The 21536-nt window shown below is 40.2% G+C and overlaps 1 protein-coding gene across 1 annotated transcript in view; it reads right to left on the reverse strand.

The window, feature by feature from the left end:
* Positions 1–20448, reverse strand: part of PHACTR1 (phosphatase and actin regulator 1) — a 350894-nt gene extending 330446 nt beyond the window's left edge. The window contains exon 1 of the mRNA XM_080577960.1: positions 18970–20448. The gene's annotated coding sequence lies outside the window, so the exon portion shown is untranslated. The remainder of the gene's footprint in view (positions 1–18969) is intronic.
* Between the last annotated feature and the right edge of the window lie 1088 nt (positions 20449–21536).

Raw genomic sequence — 21536 nt, forward strand, 5'->3', positions numbered from 1 at the left:
AGATATTATCTCTTCCCTGTGCAATGAGGCGAAATTAACCTCACCTAGCTCATTCTTCGCTGATGTTTCTCTAACCTACACTTTAAAACCTCCCTTGAAAGACAGCACAACCTTCCTGGTAGGCCTTTCTAGTGTTACAATACCCTTAGGGTTCTTATTTCCCTTCTTAAAATTGCCCAATTTCTTTGCTACAAATTGAATTTTTTTCCCCTTTTCCTCTGGTGCATATCGTGAATAACTGAGCAACATGATGTGACTAGAAACACGTAGAAATAACTTATTCAATTACTTTGCTGAAGGGAGAATTACAGTCTTCTCTAGGTGACTAGAAAGCCACCATGAGACTGTGAAATGTGAGAACCTTTGAAAGAGCACAGCTGACCATTTTCTTCTTAACGAAGAACGTGTATGAGGTCTTCAAAGCAAATCTGCCTAGCCCCTCAAGCACTCTCCACTTCAATCCCTGTTTGTCTTCTGTAAAGATGTTTTCCTAAGTTTTGTCAACTCGGAGGATTTTGTTTAGTTTATTTAATAGTCCATTGAACTATCCAATCATCTGGAGAACTGTGACAGAGACAGATACTGCCATTATTCGTTTAAAAGGTCCCAAAGCCTGCTTATCATTACTATTCTAATAAGAACTCTTGTTTTCACATCCAGGACTTCTTTACTCTTACAACTCATGCATATTTCTGTAATAAATAAATTCCTGTCATCTGTTCTCAGACCACCTTCTGCCTCTGAGGGTTTCTATCCCCACCAGTTTGATTTGTTCCCTCTACGTCATATTCAGTAGATGAAGCTGGGCTGGGGCAATTCCAAGTCTGATTCCAAAGGGATTGTAAGATAGAAGGGCTCTGAGACAATAGGCAATCACAGAGGAAAGATACACCCCCACCCCCACCCCCCCAGAAACAAGTATCCAAGTGGAACTGCAGTGATAGGTATTTGATTTGGGTTGGTTAATAAACACTGAGCAGGATAAAAGCTAAAACTTGGCAAGTGTAAAATAGACTGGCTCAAGCATCCCCCTGGGTGCTGTGCCTCTTCTGCTGCAAAAGCTGGGCTTGCCTCTTCGCTGCTGCTGGGGAATTGGAGGAGTTGAAACAGCAACTGCTTCTTCTGGGAGGACTGAAACTCCCCAGCAGTAGCTACTTGGCAAAGCAAAGGATCAAAGCAGAGCTCTGTAGCCACTCCTGTTATAGGGCTCCCGTCCTGCCCTGGCTGTCTGCTGCACTATGAAACATTGCTTTGCCTAAACCTAGAGCTGGCTGTGACAGAGAGAGCCCAGTCCTGACCTGAGGGGTACAGGAGATCATATCTCCGTGACATAATTAACTGAATGACTTCCTTCTGCTGTGATTAGAAGGGACAGCTCCAGCCCAGATGCTCCTCAGTTTGCCGCAGATCTGGATTTTGCTGAGACATTTAGCTAAGCACTGTGTATGTCTCCTTTAAACAATCTTCAGAAAATAATTTACATTTTATACTATTTCACTACTGTTATTCTCCATAATTTGCCTGAGACCCTAATGCCCACAGTCATAACTCAAAAGTCCCAGTGTGTCAGGCAATACAAAAATAATCCCTGCCTGAAAGAATTTAGCACCTAAATATTTTCTCATTGAAATCAATAGCAAAAGCTCCTGGGCCTACTTGCTCAATGAGAGAAAAAAAGGGAACAACAGAGAGAGCAGGTGGTTTGTTATCATTAGTTGGATACCAGAGCAGGCATGCTGCATTTTGCCATTGTTTTAGCTCACAGGCATAACACACAAGCACTTCTGAGATTTCAGTAAGGTATAACCATGCCATATTTCTTCCCTAGGTGACCAGGTGCCATGTTCCCCCTTTCCCAATACTTCTTCATTGCTGCTGCTCTTTTGGGATTCATTTTTTAAACATTTCTTCCTTTCTGTAAATTTTCAGCTTCTGTTGCTCCCCCATTCACTAAGACCCAACCACATGAGATTCAGGACACTAACTTTTGACGATAAGAAGGGGAAAAAATACATAACATAGACAAGCAGCATAAACAGCACTGTGCTTGCTCTGTGTCCTCCAGGACATGACCATTCTGGCTCCAGCACATGAAGTGGCATGATAATTACAGGCAGGACAATGTCTTTCACATCTTGATTGCTGCCACACATCATCCCCTGCATCAGAGCAAGGGTTGGCAGCTGTAACTTGGGTGCCAGATATTGTCTCTAAAAAGATGCTATAAAGATGAGCAGTGGCATTGAGAGAGGCCTCATTAGGTGGCTGCAATCGTCAGCCTCTGACTCCCTAACCAGATGCCATTTTTCTGTTACACAGCATTTGGCCCTCATGGGTTCCAACTAGCACATACACAATCTAACTTTGAAAAGTAGAAGCTGGACTGTTCTTCACTCTGATCTGTCTTAGAAATCACTAAGGCTGGGACATACTGGAAGATATACTGAAATACAGGTTCAAGTAAATAGCTGGAGAGGTGTCCCCCCTAGCAAACAGATGAGATGGAGACACCCATCTACCTATGAAATCGATAGAGAAAGTGGAATTCTTTCCATCTGGAAACTCCGTAGCACAAAGTGTCTATTGGGAATGCATACATACCAAAATAGAGATGCATGCGTCTTTATTTTACATGTAAAAAAGCATGTAAAACAACCTTAAGCAATAGAAAGTATTTCTCCTTTCTGCCCAGTTTGTTCATCTTGTGTGACAAATGATGATCCAATGATGAAACATGGAAATAGCTCCCCTGACCCACATGTACTGCTCTGCCACACATGGACTCACTAAAGCTGCAGAAGTGTGTTTTTCACTCATCTAGCTTTGGAAAAAGTATGCCTTTTCTCCAGTCATTCTTTGGCAAAGTGCAGTATATCTAATTTTGTTAAATTCCAAAACACACTGTGCTTGTACTTGTAGGTGTAAGTAGAATGTCAAGGATGAGTCAAAGATTAATACCTAAATTATAGAGTGCAAAATGGGAATTATAGTTTTAAATATCACATTAAGAACTAGGAAGTATTTACCTAGTCAAAAGTACTATTTGCTCTGTAATTGGCAAAATGCTATTCCTTTAGTTAAAAGAGATTCATTAATAGCTCCAGGTTCAAGCAGGAGAAATGCATAGGATGGAGTGGTAATTAGATGAGAGACTTGTACGAATTTTAGCATAACCCTTATTCATCACAGCACTCACTTCAATATAAGGCTACATTTCGATTCTGTCTGCTTCCACTGGTCTGCAGAACAAGGACAAACATAAAACCGTACTTAGGATAACAGCTGCTTGGCTAGTTTCTTTCCTTAAAACATATTTCTTCTTTCATTATTGCACAGTAAGATTATCAAGTAATAAGTTGTCTGCTTTCACCAATCTACCCCTCAAAAATCTTCACTTACCTTACTGTCCTGTTTTTCCTTCCATTCTTATAAAGCTTTCTTTTGCTTTCTTATTAAAAACAAACAAAAAACAACAAAAAAACAAAATAAAAGAAAAAATGGCTACTTTATCAGCAATCTCAGAAACCCACCCAACCAACCAACACAAAGACACACACCTATAAATGATGCTGTCAGTGCTTCCCACTTTCTCATTTTCATCTTTTGCCTCATATCTTTAGTTATCAACTCTCCATGTTAGGACCACTTTTTTTCCTATGTGCACACAATGCCATTATCATACTAGGGGCTTTTAGATGGTCTGGTAAATAAATGAATAAATAAAGCATAAAAGATTAGAGTTTTAGCTAGCTTGTTAATTTCTCACTGTCATTAAGCACATCACATGGCAATGGTTCAAGAATATTTTTTAGACTTGGATGAAGACATATTAACGATACCTTATCTGATTTTTAGACTAACAAGTGGAAGTGATTCTATGATGCTTAGAAGCAAGTTTCATCTGCTTCTCAGAGCCCTACCAACTACCTTCTGGTTCCGTAATCGATGCCCTGTGAGTCCAGTACTGTTCAAATCCCATGCTTTCAGCTACTGATACTTTGCACTGTTCATTAGCTGCTGAAAAACAGGATATAAAAATAAAACTTTAGGAAACAGACTTATTTAGACTTGTGAACTGAGTGTAGAGAACCCTGCCAAAAAATTATTTTTGTTATAAAGGAAAGGAGGTTCATCAGTGAAAAAGTTCCAAAGACCAGATCTTCAAAAACCTTTCATTTTTGTAAGTTAAAAATATTGAATAGCTCCACACACACACACGCACTTATTTTTAGGAGAATCTATTAAATAGCACTTCTCTTCACCAGCCAGCTCCAACATACTTTACTCCAAAGCATCCGCTTCATATTTTAGCAAGTCTTAAGATGATATTTGCTCTATACTTTACTGTTTAGTCCTCTACTCAGCAGAACACAGCCTATACAGGCAATTGCTAAAGGAGGTAACCAGAAAAGAAAAACAGAGATGAGAAATCTCAAGGTAAGCTATTGTCCTTGTGCTTCCCAGAAATCCTTGGAAAAGTCAAGACTATGTTTACAGAAAAAAAAAAAAAAGTCCAAGCTATCCTCCAGACAGGTTTTTCTTTATAAAATTTCTTGTTTTCCTTCTAGCTATTTCTTACATGAAGGAGACTCAGACACTTATTTTGCTGTCTCCTAATGCAACTCACTTGTTCTAATTTGTGGATGTGTCAGAAAAATAGTCCTCTATCTTTAGATACAATTCTACTGCCCAAGTCTCTGCTATAAAACTGGAAAGGTGACTAGACAAACTTTGAACTGGTACTTTGTATATGTACATGAAATGGAGGAAATGAAGGTAGCTGAATGCTTATTGTAGCTGAAAGATGGTTGCTATTTTATTTTTTTTGATTCCAAATTAAGCCTCTGCCACATCTACCCCTGAGCATCTCACAAACAAGACAATTCACAGTATGACATTCCTAGGAAATAACGAGGTAGTGGCTATGTAATTTGAAAGTTCAGATTTATTTATTTATTTGTTTTGTGACTGTGCCAAGTGGTATCAAAGCCTGTCAGCATCTTGTTAAGGGGGCAATCCATAGGAGAGAACTAAAGAAAAACCGGAATACATAAGGTTTATTCAAGTGTTGCACAAGATAAAACTACTAATAGGAGCTACCATGTTGAAAGAAGAATTTTGAAAAATCTGCCTATGGCCAATTCTAATTTTATGATTTCAAGGTATAGGGAGGAGATTGAATCACTAAGGAATTAGGAAAAGGAACATGGGCTGGAATTTAACTTCAGTAGTTAGATTTCAACAGCAGTATCAAGGGAAGCTTCCGTCCCTGAAAGAAGTCAAAGTCACCAAGACAAAAAGTTTCAACCTGCAAAAATAACAAGCAACAGAAATTATTCTTACTGAAACTTCCTAAAATGGAAAGGGACACTGTGAAACACTTATGTTGATTAAGTTAATGTGAAGCGTGTCCTCTAGTAAGATTTAGAGAATACAAAATTTACGTCTATCATAACAAAATTCCAATAATAAAGGGCCAGTGAGAAGACCATTAGCCCTATTCTTGTGGCTGTAAATAGGAAACGAGATCTCCCAAGCTAGTCAACTGCAAGGGAATTCACACACCCTTTCAGGTACAAGCTTTTGCAGATACATAATCACCTACGTGAATGTGGGCAGTTCACGTGAGCTGATCCCCCTCTGCAGGCAGGCACATAGGAGAATTATAGTGAAGTAGCAATTCAGTCTGCATTTTGTCTTTAATTATGATATATAGGAAGAGTTGTTCATCTGCAGCATGTTCATAATGGGCCTTATAAATTTTTAGTAACACCAAAAAACATACTGGCATATTAAACCTGAGGACTTTGTGTGACTGCATATGCTGTCTTCCTTCTTACCCCCAGAATACCAAGGTGGTCAGACTGGGACAAAAGTTCAGACTGGCTTTCAGAAAGTCATGTGAAAGCCCGTTTTGGGATTAAAAGAAGAGTATGTGTAACAGCCATTAGGAAAGGTTTGCCTTTGCTTGTAACTCTCAGTACACAGTTGGAGAAGTTAAATTAGCCTTTGAGACAGGATTTACAGACCTGACTTTTAAAGAACGAATCATAAAGAATTGAATATCCTTATTTTTTCCCCTCTTCTTTCTGCCCTTTTGATCCCTTTTTAGCATGGTCTCATTGAGCCATCTGCTTCCTGTCTGTATAAAGCAAGCAGTCTGTATGGGTAAGGGTCTTCTTCAGATTATTTGCCATGTTGAAAACAAGTGTTACTGGACTGTTTCTAATAATGGAAAATGTGGTTTCTCAGGCACAAATCAAAAGCACGATAAAGACTATTAAAAAGGAGAAACAAAATTTCCAGTAGTTAATGTTCTGATGCAACAAAGTTCAGAATGCCAGCTGTGTATAATCTGAAAGAACATCAAGAGAACATCATAATAAAAGTGAATAGATTCCCAGTTGATCATACAAGAAACCTAAAAAACAAAACAACAACAACAAAAAAAACACACAAACAAAAAAACCAATCCATCGGCTAAGTACATCTCAAATTTTGTATGCATCTATAGAAACTGGTCTAGTAACACCTATTACTGGGGTAGCACTGTTGATTTGCGAGAACACCAGGGGAAGAACGCAACCAGAGAGAAGTATATGCATTTCATTACCCTAACATTGAGTTTGGGCTACATTATGCCTAATTTCATTTTGGTCCAAAAAATATATTAGTGCCTGGAAACTTATTACCATTTATAAAAACCTTCTGTCATCAGAAGGGCAGATTATCCCTTGAGCTAACAAGTGCTTTTTTCTGCAAAAAGGGTGATGAAACTTGATTCAAAACTCATTCTCTTTTCCACTATATGATGCTGTCCTACAACATCCCTATTAAATGTCCCTATTTCATAAGACTCATCTTGATAATACCAACACGCAAAGGAAATATGTAGTGGATTCCTACAAACCTGTTACTAGAACAGCCCATTCCAAATGTTTGAATTTTTAGATAATGTCTGTTATTTCAATATTTGCTACATAATTGTTATAATAATGACTAAGAACATATTCAATCACTACGCTGTTTGACAAACACCATTTAAAATTGAATGTTGCTTTTTTTTTGTTTTTTAATAAGATACCATCATGTATTGCATACAGTGTCTCTATTAGCAACATTACTGCAGCACAATTTCTTTTCTGGTTGTCCTCTTCTTACTCTAAATTCTTTCTTGTTATTACTGAAAGGCAGGAGTACTTCTACAAAGGCTGATGAGCATGCTGTGACTCTATACGCATGCTGGAAGGCAAAACTTAAATTTCCAGCATACTACTAGATTATGCATTTCTCTGTACATGCAAAAATACATACTTGTTCATGGAACTCTGATACTTCTAGAAGTCAACATCTGTTCACAGAAGTGGCTATTGGCATGCACTTATCTGTGAATCACTATGCAAATATATGCAACTGCAGTAAAAGAAGTCCCTAGAAGATTTGAAGAATTACATTTACTTTTGCAGAGTTAAAATTTTGAGGTGACTGATGGGCCCATTGTCACAACCCTTATGGAAGCTGGTTACCTACTTTTTCCACTGAGAAAGTAAAATATTATTCTACAAAAAGCATAAGATTTAACACAGAAATTCCCAATTCTGATATTGTTTTAATTAATCCTGTGTCATTGTGGATCAGTACAGTATGTCCCCAAGGGAATCAGGCCCGGACAATGAAAGTGGTACAGAGTGAAAGTGATATTATTTACCAGAAAGAGTGGATCCTCTATTGGTAGACACTGTTCAAGAGACAGTAGAATAATCATCTAAAGATGCCTTTATAAAAATCAATCCTCTGTTCACACTCATGGAACCATGCAACCAAAGAGTCAGTCAAAACAATGTTCTCTTAGCTGCTTGTTAATGGTGCTGGTCAGATGATTGTGATTAAGGACCAACCAGGATAGTCCTGACTGAGGCTGATTTCATGATGTTTCTTAAAAGAAATGCATTGCTCTGCTAAATATTAAAAGTTTTTTCTATGTGGAGGGCTGCTAGTATGGGCTGTTACTTTTCAGGACCTATGTCAGAATGCTAAAAGCTTTAAACAACCTGTTCAGAGCTACTGCTTGATAATGAGACAGCTACTTCTACACTGGACATTGTACAACAAGCACAAGTAATCTTGCCCTCCGATCATGCCCTGTCAAACCACAGGGGGCTAAAGAAGTAGCTTAAGACATGGGCTTAAGCAAAGGCATACACCCTGCTTTAAAAAGCAGATTAAGCATGTGACAGATGCTTTGTGACAATTTACAAGCAGTATATGCTGACCTGGTTTTTGTGATGTTGATTTTATGATTATGTTGGTTTGATTTAATTCAAAGACACAGACAAAACCTGAAATATTTGTTAAAAGTAATATACCTGCTGATAAACACCCTCAGGTCAGTTAGTGATAAAACCAGAATTGTCAACTGTGAAGATCCTATTTCTGGGCTCCAGTCAAGCTGCTGAAATTTCTTTGGCCAGCGTTGGAGACTAAGATCAAAACAACTCCAATGACTATACAAACTGTTCACAGGCCAGATGTTAAGAAGCCAAATAAATTGCCATAAAGTTCAGCTGGTGAAAGCTAAAGGAAACTTGCATCACCCTGTCACCATAACATTGTAAAAAATAAAGATATCTTCTGCTAATATAAGACACCCGAAGTCATTCTTCCGTGCTTGCTTTTCTCTCTATTGCTCATATTGTTTTAAGACCTTTCCATGTTCAGGATATATTGCCTGCACCCATAGGTTGAGCTTGAAGGATTCATGAGGAATCACTGTGCTTGGAGGTTTGAGGGTATAGAAATCATGCTATTATGCAGCAAGTAGGGACACAAACCCCTGCACAAAGGGGTTCAGCTCAGAGGCTCCAGATGAAGCTTGCTCTTACTGATATAAATAGAAGCTTACAGTGTTATCATTAAAATAATTTGCCCCTCACACATGGAAACCTTGAATACATTCATACAACAACTAAACAATGTGAATTGATTCCCCTACAATTGATCTGATAGTGTAGAAGACTTGCCTGTAGATTACCAGGGGAAACCTGCAGGGGAACAGGAAAGAGAAACTCCTGGTTTCTCACATTGCATCCAATACTTCCTACTGGGAAACTGATTTTCTACTATGGCATATCATAACATTTTAATGGTAATCTGGACCGGGACCTGTTAGAACATGGTGAAGCTTCTCACTCCTCGTAGCTATGCTACTGGGTAAAACAGCACATGCACGGGAGTGTACACAGACAAAAAGAAAAATGAAACAAATACTTACGTAAGGTTTTTTTTGGTACGCAACCAAAACACTTACTCAGTCTCACAAGCCCAAAACACGATGGGCAAACAATTGGCTGACAGGTAGGGCTCAAAGGGTTGTGGTAAGTGGGGCCACATCAGGCTGGTGGATGGTCACTAGTGGGGTCCCCCAAGGCTCCATTTTAGGGCCACTTCTCTTCTGTGTTTTTATAAGTGATTTGGATGTAGGACTAGAAGGTGTTTTGAGCAAATTTGCTGATGACACTAAACTTGGAGGAGCTGTGGGCTCGGATGAGGGTGGAAAGGCCTTGCAGAGAGATCTGGACGGATTGGAGAGCTGGGCGATCACCAACCACATGAAGATTAACAAAAGCAAGTGCCGGGTCCTGCACCTGGGACGGGGCAACCCTGGCTATACGTACAGACTGGGTGACGAGACGCTGGAGAGCAGTCCCACAGAGAGGGATCTGGGGGTTTTGGTTGACAGCAAGTTGAATACGAGTCAGCAGTGTGCCCTGGCAGCCAGGAGGGCCAACCATATCCTGGGATGCATCAAGCACGGCACTGCTAGTCAGTCAAGGGAAGTGGTTGTCCTGTTCTACTCTAGTGCAGCCTCACCTCAAGTACTGTGCGCAGTTCTGGGCACCAGAGTACAAAAAGGACATGAAACTATTGGAGAACGTCCAGAGAAGGGCTATGGGGATGGTGAAGGGCCTAGAGAGGAAGACTATGAGGAGCAGCTGAGGTCACTTGGCCTGTTCACTCTGGAAAAAAGGAGGCTGAGGGGAGACCTCATCGCGGTCTACAGCTTCCTCACGAGGGGGAGTGGAGGGGCAGGTGCCGATCTATTCTCTTTAGTGACCAGTGATAAGACCACAGGGAATGGTGCCAAGCTATGGCAGGGGACATTCAGGCTGGATATCAGGAAGAGGTTCTTCACCAAGAGGGTGGTTGCACACTGGAACAGGCTCCCCAGGGAGGTAGTCACAGCACCAAGTCTTTTGGAGTTTAAGAAGCATTTGGACTGTGCTCTTAGTCATATGGTCTGAATTTTTGGGTAGACCTGTGTGGAGCCAGGAATTGGACTCGATTACCCTTATGGGTCCCTTCCAATTCGGGATGTTCTATGATTCTATGAAAATGTACTCTGAGTCCCGTGGTGAAGATAAAGGCAGTGGAGTGTAGACAGAAAAATTCCCAACAAGTTCAATGGGGTCACTATTTCCTCTGGCATGTCTTGCTTTTTCTATTATTGCTTCTTCTAGCTGACCTCATCATGAGGTACCTTTGCAGACACAATGGTGATGTTCAACCTCCCATAGCCAGTGAATATGTGCTCCTTGTACATACCAGAAATTCAGCCTTCAGCTTGATCCAGAGTTCTGTGTTCATCACTGCACTAGTTACATGACAAATAGCTCCACTTAAGCATTTTCTCACTGTGTCATCGCACACTGATATCTCACTGCTGACACCAACACATAGTGTATCTTGCTGTTCTGCTCACTTGTGGGTTATCCATTTGCTGGGGATAAGTGCTGTAGCCAGTGCGTATTCTGACATTTGAAGGATTATACAGGGCAGAAGGTTATAGAAATAAGTTATTATTAACATTTTCTATGTCATCCAGATCATAGCTGGTCTGAAACATCAAGTGAAAAAGCTTCTATGCAGTGATAGAGAAATATTTTTTGAATTTGGGTCAATTTTACCAAAGCATCTGTTCTTAGAAATAGCTGCGGTAGGGGTGCATGACAAACAAACCTGAAAAAGTCAAAACATTGTACTCTGACATTTTTGATAGTGATATATTTTGCTTCAAGCACAAAACAACGTTTTCATTTGAAATGACTTTCAAAAAGTATTTTAAAATTATTCAAAAAGCTCAAATTGAAAAACACACTCTGTTTCAGACCAATCAAGACAGTTCTTTACCACAAGTGATTCTTTTTAGTTCTTCATTCTGTGAATTTTTGTTTAAATATTCATCATCTGAAATCAAAATTACTTCTTTATTTTTCTATGGCTGTCAGCAAATCAAGAAACCCTTCTTCACATTCAGCTGTGATCCTGGACCCAATTTAAAAGAATATTTAAACATGTCCTCAACTCTAAGGCTAAGGTAAGTACCTGTTCAGGTTCTGCACTGAATAACTATGAATTCCAGGTATGTCAAACTGTTAAGCTTAACAAGGCCTCAACAGCTCCCCTTTCCCCTCTTCGGATCTTACAAATAATTTTACTTCATTGCCCAGTAGAAAGACAAAGATGGTGTTTTAGAAATTATGAGAAGATGACACATTTCAAAGATGCTGTTCCTGACTTTTTGACCTTAAGAAAGAGAGCAAATAAAACAAGGTCAACAATTCTGTGTTTAGAGATTATGTGAGTTTTCTTGGGCATCTGAAGGGTTCTTCTCCTCTGATAAATAATATCTGTGTGAAAGGATGGATCTAAAGGCACAGAAGCAAGGACTGAGTAAAAAAAAAAAAAGAAAAAGAGAAAGGACTTTTTTTTCTTTTTTTTTTTTTCCAGAAAATGTCTGACCAATTAAGTTACCATTATCCCTGCTCTGCCAACCAGCCTCTATACAAATTGATTATGCAATCAAGCTTAAACTGAAGTCCAGTTCTTCATTTTTGTATAGTTCAAACATGTTTTGGAACAGACTAGGCTCCATTTGTATATACATATATTTAAAAAAATAACACATTTCAATATAAAACACATTTCAAGCTGCTTATATTTTATACATACACATGCATTTCACACATCAGGGGAAGAAGCATGCAGAACCAACCACAAGCAGTTAAGTTAACAGACTCCTAGCACCCTTCCTTTGTTCAGCTCCCACAAGTTTCTGCTGCTGGTGGGTGTAGGTCTTTTGAACTTCTTGAAAGCAACAAAAGACTGTAGATCAGTGCATTTAACCACGTACTTTCCTGAGTTGCAAGCAGAACAGCTCTTGACTTGAACAGGAGTATGCATCCAAGGACATGCCGGTAAGCAGCTCACAGCATTCCTGAGGGCTTCTCTGTTTATTCTGTATTTGTTTACCAGTTTCAATGAGACACTTGTATCCAGAGTATCTGAATACCTCAAACATCTCTCAATGTACTTGCCTGACCAGAAGGAGGAAGGGAAGTACCGTGAGCTTTGCTCTTCGGGTGAAAAAGTGAGATGAGTTGGTGTGACCAGAAGAATGCTAGAGTTTGCCCACCCCCCCGTGCACAGGGAGCTACCTCTCTGTAAGAGGTACCTGTTGTATTCCACATCCTCATCTCCTCATCCTAGATGCTAAACACCACTGAATTCAGCTCTTCTAACTTGCTGTGGGGCCACGTTTTCTATAGATAATGAAAAACTGGTCTAATGCTTTGTAATGTTTTTGACAGACACAGTCATTATGAAATATTTCCAAGCTCTTGCAAACACAGAAAAAGAAAAGAAACTACTGTTGCTAGGACTGCAGCATAGAAGCTTTCCAATATTTTAGATAATTAAAAGAAAGAAAAAAAAAAACTTGGAAAAAGAAGGAAGTGTGAGGGAAGGGGTAAGAAACTAAGAAAGCCAGAGCCAAGAATCTGTGGAAATAGGAAAGACTTTTTAGATGAGAAGACAATGCAGACATAGACTACTATCCAGGAAGGTAGAAGAGAGCTTGAACTCATATTTGCTACTACTTATAGACTTATTGAAGCATACAACAATAAAATAAACACTTACCCACATCATTACATCAGCTTCATAACACACCCAAGAAATTCTGCTCCTGCTTGGCCAGAATAGGACATAGAAAACCTCGGTCACACATTAGCCTAGTCCAAATCAAGCTGGTAAATTGCTTAATAAATGCAAACAGAAAAAGCAAAATTTTCAGAAGGCTACCTCAACTACTCCTGTACCAGATAAAGGGTAACCCACTCTTATCAGGTGGAGATCATTTCCCCTTGCTGTGGGGAATCAGTGAGACTCTGACTGGGGCAACTGGTGGCCCCATCCAGGCTGGGTTCACTGTCCTTCAGGACAAGTGATAGCCTTTGAAAGGTTAGGAATTGCCTAGTGGTCAACTCAGCTGGAAAAAAAAAAAACCAGCGTATGATGCACCTGGAGCAAGCATTGTCCCACTAAATCACAGGGTTGCATGTGTTGTTTCCTGGAGTCAGGAGCAGAGCAGAGGCTTGGTCCTGCACCACTCCCAGGGGAAATGCTGCTCTGCCAACCTGGCTCTGACTCATTATTGTGACACTCAGCATTAAAGCTCGTGTAGTTTGACAATCAGCGAAATGCAGGCATTTTAAAACCCTGTTATTTCACCTGTATGTTCAATTTTTAAATAACTATGCTAATTCAAAAACAGTTCATTATTATATACCACATCAGTCCCCTGCATACACTGAACATTATCCTTAGCTCCTTTTCAAAGTGGATTTAATCCGTTATGGCCTGTCACATAAATCCTTCTTAGTTTGTGGATTATTGACCTGATAGGCCCAAACAGCTCCATCTGTCCATTTAAATGGACACGAATACTGTGAGTGTTTATTGCTTGCAATCTTATTTTTTGTAAAGTGCTTTATTTCCCTGCTTCTGCATGCATTGTTTCAGTATTCAGGGACAATTTAGTGCCAAGGTCTTGTCTAAACTCTTAATTACAGTGTTTTCTGGGCCAAACTGCCCACATACTGTAGAATAAGCAAGCATACAGCTATTTGACTTGGGAAATGAAGCTGTTGACTTAGAGCCAGCCCTGAGGAGCAATATAAAAGTTGTTAGACTGGTGGAATATTTGGAAGCGAAAAGGGATTCCTTGTTGAAATGTTGATAGGAATCCCGCCTTATGTAATGAAGCTTTTATAGCCACAGTGAAAGAAAATTACTTTCAGATATCTACACAAATTTGTTCTAATGAATGAGCTAAAGTGATGCTGTAAGGGACATTTGCTGAAGTGAAAACAGGAATAAAATAGCTTATTACCTATTGATATGTGTCAAGGGTCAGGTGAGAGCATGCAGAAAAAAACAGACATTTTTCATTAGCCAAGAATTGTTGGTGAAATTATTTACAAAGACTGAGTTAATCATGTTATTGAGTCAAATAATTTCTAATGGAAGTATTAAAGTGCTATAAAAAGGTTCGCAGTGTGTAAGCCTTTTTTTTACTTTGCCACTGATGTTCTACACACAGAATTATTACTGTTAGTTGAGGCACTGAAAAAGCAGGAGAGCAAACACTAAAACAGAAGTCTGCAAAATTTGGTGCTCATCTCAGCCTGGTGAATTTCATTGCAATGCTGTTTTCCTCTTCCTGAGGGTGAGCCGCTCCACTGGCCATCAGTGGGCCAGGACACGCATAGCAGGTGAATGTAGCTTTCCGTTATGCACAGGGCTCATCTCTGATATGGCTAGGTTCTGGTTTTAACAGCTATTAGTGGAGAAGAAAACTTTTAGCACATCAGTCCTGAATACTATTAAGAAACCTTACAGAGAATAAAAATATACTTTGCAGATGGCCTGTGATAGCTTTTTTTATACATAAACAGAAAGGTCTGAGCTCTGACACTTAGATGGGAGTGATTTGTATCCTGCTCATACTCTTTTCAAGGAGCTTCATATTTTTGATGCAGAGCTAGATACAACCTATGTATGCACTGGACACATGGTTACTTTTTCATGGATGGGGAATCTCAGAGAAGAGGGAGGATGTTTTTGGCAAGCTGCATTTTCAGAAAAGAAATGTCACATGCAAAGAGCTTCTCAAAGCCAGTCCAGTGCTAAGACCAAACTGTACTGCCCAGAACTGTTAAATACATTTGATTATATTGGTCCATGTATGATGGTATTAACATAAGTGTACTTGTGTGCATAGGCACACAGAGCAGTCCAGTTACTGTTTTTGTTTTTTTTTTTTCTTAAGAAATTTCAGGCATCTGTTTGTCATCTGCATCCTCTGTCCCATTCTTGGGTCTTTGACTTTGATTCACTTCTGTGGGGTTTACACAATACCAGTAACAAAACATTGCCCTGAGCACAAATCTTGCATAAAATATTCATTCTCTGAAGTGAAATTAACTTTTTTTTGTTTTTTTCTTCCTTCAAAATGACCCCAAAAGGCCATTCACTGCAGTTAAATTTATTGCACCCTTGGTGCACACATTTTGTTTTGGCAAACAGAAATGCAGTGGCCTCTGAAGGTAGTCCACCCATCAGCTTGTAGGAGATAGTAGCATGTTATACAAATTTAAAGCAAAAGTTTGAAATATTTAGAAAACTTTCACTCAACCTTTGGCATCAAACTGAACAGCTGTTTTCAGGATAAACTCATATAATTCTGCCATGCGGAATACTCAGCCTAATGGAATGAGAGTGTGATCCAGATGTTCAATTGCATGTTGGGCAGGTCTTCTGGTAACACTTGTGAAGTGCTGATATACTTCAAGAAGTGGAAGACAACAATAAAAAGCATCTATGCAACATCAAAAATTAAAGCTTTGCTTGCTCAGATGTAAGCAGTATAACGCCTTGCATTCTGCATGTAGAATATCCATTACTGAGATGACATGTCTGGAATTTCCAGTGAATATTGATTTGCATACTGTATAGCACTACTAGCATTTTTATCCTGCAGAAGTAGCAGCTGAGCATCTTATAGAGGTGTACCTAGGAAATAAGTGGACATATATACATAGCATTTATATATACAGTATGTACATATAGACACACCTTCTACATGCACATGTGTGCATGCCTGTGTGTTTGTCTGTCAGTATGTATGTATATAGAAGAATATTGCATGTAACTACTTCTGGCTAAGATCACCTTGATAGAATACATTTAAACCTGAGATATTTCTCTATGGAAATCAGTACATTTGTGCCACAGATATGTTTGTCCCAATTTAGTCTCAAATTGCTGAGATGAAATTACCCAAGTCTCTTTTGCAAGTGAAGGTCTCTCTGCTTACAAGCATGACCTCTCCATCAATGAATGGAAATTAGGCTCAATAAATAAAGCTAAGCTCCACCACCCTGAATGAGCATAGTCAGCAGGGAACCTCTGAAATGCTTGCTGTTATTGCTCTAACATTTCAGCCACCATGTGGGGGGACGAGGTTTCAGTATATTACTGGAATCTATTCATTTTATGAACTGTACTGATAACATGGCTTGCATTCTACTTGGAAATTGAATTAGTTTCAGAATTTATATTCACAGGTTTATCTAGTCAGGCTATAAAATTAAACGTATTAACCGGGCACTAGCAGAGATGGATTTTCAACAAATTTTTTAGCTACTTTAATAGCGAGGACACTGTTTTAGTGATGACTTTAATATTGTCTTAAAATCTGATTCAATGAATTATGGAGGCTGAGGGAACACAGTCACTGCTGTAATATTTTAATAAAACAGTCTGCACTACACTGAAGGCATGCAAACTGACCATCTTCAGTGAAAGCCACTCTTCTGACAGTTGTTTTGATAGGTTAATAAAAAGGAGAGACATTTTTTATTTGATTATAAGCTTTTAGACCTTGTATTTTGTGAAGCTAAAACATAAGGGGTAAGACACTACACATTTTTTCATAGGAAACTTTGGTCCTTACACAGATTCTTGTTTTCTTTGTATAATAAAGAATATGAGACAAAATTAGTTGCTATATATGTCTTTCATTATGAAAAAGAGCCACAAAACTTTGGAGGGTTATCAAGTTATGAAGTTGATGGCTGTAATCTCACAGCATACCACTAACTAGGAACAGTATGGAGTGCAAGTTTCAATGCCACTGGGAATTCTTTTAGGATGTATATTACTTATCTCATTTATCAGGGAAAGAGGGGTGAATGTTCAATTAATTGCATAATCAAAAACAGAAAGGAAACTTCTGACTATTTTAATACGCTTATAGGAATGAACTTCATGACTGTATAATTCTTTTTACCATGAAATAGCATGTTATGCAATAAGTCAGTTCTCAAGGATGGGCCAGTTCTGCTTAAAACCTTGATAAAAAAATCACCCTGAGCTAGGTGAGAAGACCAAGGCCTGTATAGACCATGGAAATCCATGGGATGTGGTTATAACATGTACTTCACAGTGATTCAAAGTGGAAGTGGCTGTGAAGAGGCACAGGAATGTCTGCAGAACTCCATGTGGACCATTCACATATTTTCATGCACTGGGTTGGACTCTACAGTGCCTAACTCCAGCAAACCTGATCGCAAATGATCCTGAAGGCGGAATGTGGCCCAGCTTATGAGGACTTTACTGTGTTTCCCTCTGCTCCCTCAAGAGATGTGGCTGCCTCTGAACTCTATACAAATAAAGAGCAGTTTGCAGAAAGGATCCTGCTCCTTTTAGCTCTGCAGCAACTGTATATAATCAGAGTGATCAAGCTCTTGTTTGTCTCTTAGGCACCAGAAAGCCTTTGTGGCAAGACTGTCATAAAGCTTTATGTTTATACAGCACCTACTGGATTGCTTGTCAGATGAGGTCTCTGTATGGTTCCCTAATAAAAATAATGAGTGAATAATCGTTAGCAATATACATGCAAATTGGCCTTCCAATTGCATGGAGCCATAATACAAAGTTTATCAATCAAGGGCACAGGAGCAATTGTGAGCAGTCCCCAGAATCTGTTCCCTCCAAGACTGCATGAAATCAGGCTGGCAGCCGGTGAAATGCATGGGCTGGCTCCCCACGCCTGTACAAACACTCGTGCTCTCACCATGGAGGCGCTAAGGAATGCAGATTACAAAGGCTGTTTTCAGGACTGAAATAGTCGTTCCTCAGTGAGAAGCCAAACAGAGGCTGATCATTATTTTATCTGTGCCGAACAAGGTCTGTAAGCAAATTGCACATAATTATGACAAAATACCATCAACAACATGACAGTGTCCTGTCGTGTGCTGGGGCATTTGGCACACAACGCTACAGAGTCAGATGTTTGTTCCCTTTTGGTGCTTGGTGTTTGTGTTTTGCCTCTTGCTTTGACTCTCACTCTTGCCTCAGTAAGGACTTATTATACTGCCTTTGTGTACAGTGTTCACTGATTTATGCCAGAGGTTTGAACTCCAGCAGCCAGAAAGTCTCAGCTTTGTTCCTTATGGCAGGGGCTGTTCCCTGCCAGAAGCTATTTCATTTCCGTGGGGAGAGCAATGAACTCAACCAGCAATATTGACTTGCAGTGGAGTCTTGGACCACTGCTAAGTCACGTGTGCTTTTTGGGGGATAACAGTCTGTCCCCCTTCCAATCTTGCCAACAAGAGCCTTTCGTTTGACTTCAGCAGGAGATGGCAAAAGCTGCAAAGAGTAAAGGCCGAACTCTCCATGTAAGGAGGAGCTGTACAATAAGTGAGATGATCTCACCCTGACTAGTCTAAACCAAATCCAGATGAAATCAAGAGGTTTCTGAAGCTTATAAAATCAAGGAAGAATCAGTAGCCAGAACAAATAGCTTAATCTTTTATGTTGCTTCCTTTGCAAAGCGGTCCTCACTGGTTGTCCTGCATTAGGATAAAGCTTAACGAATGGGCAACGTAATTGTAGATGAAATCTAATATTGTCAACTGTGGTGCAGTTCACAGGGAAAGTCACAAGAATGACTAAACAGTGCTAACTGTTAAAGCTTCTTATTCACAGATTCTACTGTAAGTGTAACTGCTGCCCCCCCCCCCCAAAAAAAAAAAAAAAAAGAGCTTTAAAAGTATGCTTACATACCTAGCAACTGGCCCTGGAGAATGAAGTCAGTCATGAACAACTTCCAAGGCTTTGAGGGTGTTTGGAGACGTGTCCATCTACCAGATTGAAGCATGGGTTTAATAGGAACACTTTTTGTCTGTCTTTCCCCTTTTTTTTTTCTGATCAGAAATTTTGTTCAAATGCAAAACCCATTAGTGGCACTGGTCTTGAATTTCAATGCTTCTGGCAGCCCATCCTGGGCAGCAGGACAAATAACCACATCACGCCAGCTCTGTAGCAGAAGTGCTGGTACAAGCAGATGGTACAAGTGCTGGTACAAGCAGGGTTTAGGTGCAGAGTCGTGAAGTTTTTTAGGCCATAAACTCTCAGAGGGTTGCAAGATGTGAAGGGGATACTCCCTGTTGCCTCCCCAATGGGGTGCATGCGCTGCACCCCAGTGATGCCAGGGTGAGGGCATACAGACCTCTTGCAACTCACACCTTCAATTTGGAAGCCAAGCCATCGGCGATTTTAGAGGGAATGGATAGCAGGTTAAAAAGCAAAGCAAGGCACAAAGCGTTTTTCAGGCAGCGATGCTGCATGAAGTGAGAACAAAGGCTGGTGCCTCTCCAACAACGCAATGAGCCCTCTAGAGGCAGCTGCAACGAAAGCCATCCCTACCGTGACAGTGTGCCATGGAGAGCCCAGCCTGGTGCCCCAAGCCTTTGTGCCCTTGTCACCAATATGGCCTGTGCTCTCTTTGGCCCCTGATATCTCTGCAACAGCCCTTCCCCAAGTCCCCATCCTCTGGCACCCACCCTGGCCCTAGTGGAATCTCCAGTGTCAGCCAGTAGGCTGGAGAGAGCCTGTGGGACAGGGTGCAGCTGTGTGTGCAGGCAGAACCTTTTTCCTTAAAAGAGCCACTTAACAATCAAGTCACTTAATAAACATTTGCAAACCACCCTCAGGTCCAGAGCACTGAGCAGTCCTCACCCTGCCTAGCATTTCCTTAAAGGCCATGACATGCAAAGAACAGAGGACAAGCCTCTCCCAGTTATCCAGCGATTCTCCGCAGCCTCTCACACCAGGCACCTTGGTGCTGGTAGTGCACAGCCCCTCTGGAATGGGACAGCAACTGGGTACTTCTCCACAGGAGAGTTTTCCAGACCTACTTCCCCAGGAGTGCTGGAGCAGCAGCCCTGACTTGCCTCCTGTCTGCCTGAAATGAGGGGCAAAGCAGCCTCGAGCGCAGCCTCTTGAGGCAGGTGCCGCGACTGCCTGCTCTTTGTGTTTCACCATTTGTGCTTCAGTTTCAAGGACTTGGGAGTTATCAAAAGCAGGGGTTTACTGTATAAGAGAAGCTATTCAGGCTTTGAAAAAACCCTTCAGGCACTTTTCTACACCTGTCTTTACAAGAGGGCACAAAACCTTTCTGAAGCACTCCTCAGGAACACACTGTGTTCTGGGCAGGTGGGTTCAGCCAGGTGCATAAAGGAGCCTTGCATCTCTTCTCCGCTTTCTCCTCACATTTCTGGATGACAGCTACCTATATGCTACCAAAACACCATTTCTCCACCAGGAGAACCTTTCTTTTTAACTCTTTCTTCTCAAAGAAACCATGCTGTGAGCTCAGTGTCAAAGCACTTAGCACCTTAAGCCCATCGTGATAATGTCTGTGGCACTGGCTGCTGAATAATCGTGCTCCAGCTGTCTGCAACATACAACAGCAAAATGTTTCCAGCAATTTCTCTGCTAGAACACCTAAGTGTGACATTTCCTCCTTTTGTACATTTCTTGAATGTATTTTAATCAAAAACCTATTTAAATTCCACACTTTGATTAAAAGACAATCATAATTTGAAAGGTAGTTAATTTCTCTGCACCATCTATCTCAGACAAAGAAAAAAAAAGAAAAGCTACAATATTACACAGAATTTTAAAAACACCTTATATAAGTTTCTCACAGGATGATGGGATGGTATGGAATTAGCATGTATTAGTATTTTCTTTGGACTTCAATTTATTCACATTATTTTTAAAGATGTGGTGGCTGCTTTGATTTGGGTAAGAATTTGCTAGCTAACCCTCACCTGGCTGCTTTTGGAGAGTAATCAGGAGAGGTGTTTTTGATCTATCTTTTCCTCTCCAAATGAAGGCAAATGTTAGGTTCATATGTTTTTGAAAAAACGAATGCAAACATATCATTCTATTTAATCTCTTTGTAATATTTGTTTTGGTAAGTTGATAAGCATTTTGGAATCAGCATTTGTAAGTGAGGTAAGGCTACAGCCTGATGCTTGGGCTGATATGTTAGCGAGGCAGGGGAGGGTTTATTTATTCTTGGAAGTCTGTGACAGAATTCATGTAAAGCCTAAAAAAGATGCATATCTTTTATAAAGATGTTGATGCTGTGTAAGCAACAGTCCACACATTTCATCTGCTTGTTATATTGTTGGTCTTGTATGAGCTAAAAACCCCCACTGCTGTAAGCAGTAGTAACAGCAACCCCTAGCCCACTAGCATCAGATGCCTAAATACTTGTAATGTAGCCTAGTCCTAAAGTGGAAAACACAGAGCTGGCTGATTTTTTTTCAGTTTGAGTTTCT

Source organism: Anser brachyrhynchus (assembly GCF_964034855.1).
Source record: "Anser brachyrhynchus genome assembly, chromosome: 2".
NCBI classification, from domain to species: Eukaryota; Metazoa; Chordata; class Aves; order Anseriformes; family Anatidae; genus Anser; species Anser brachyrhynchus.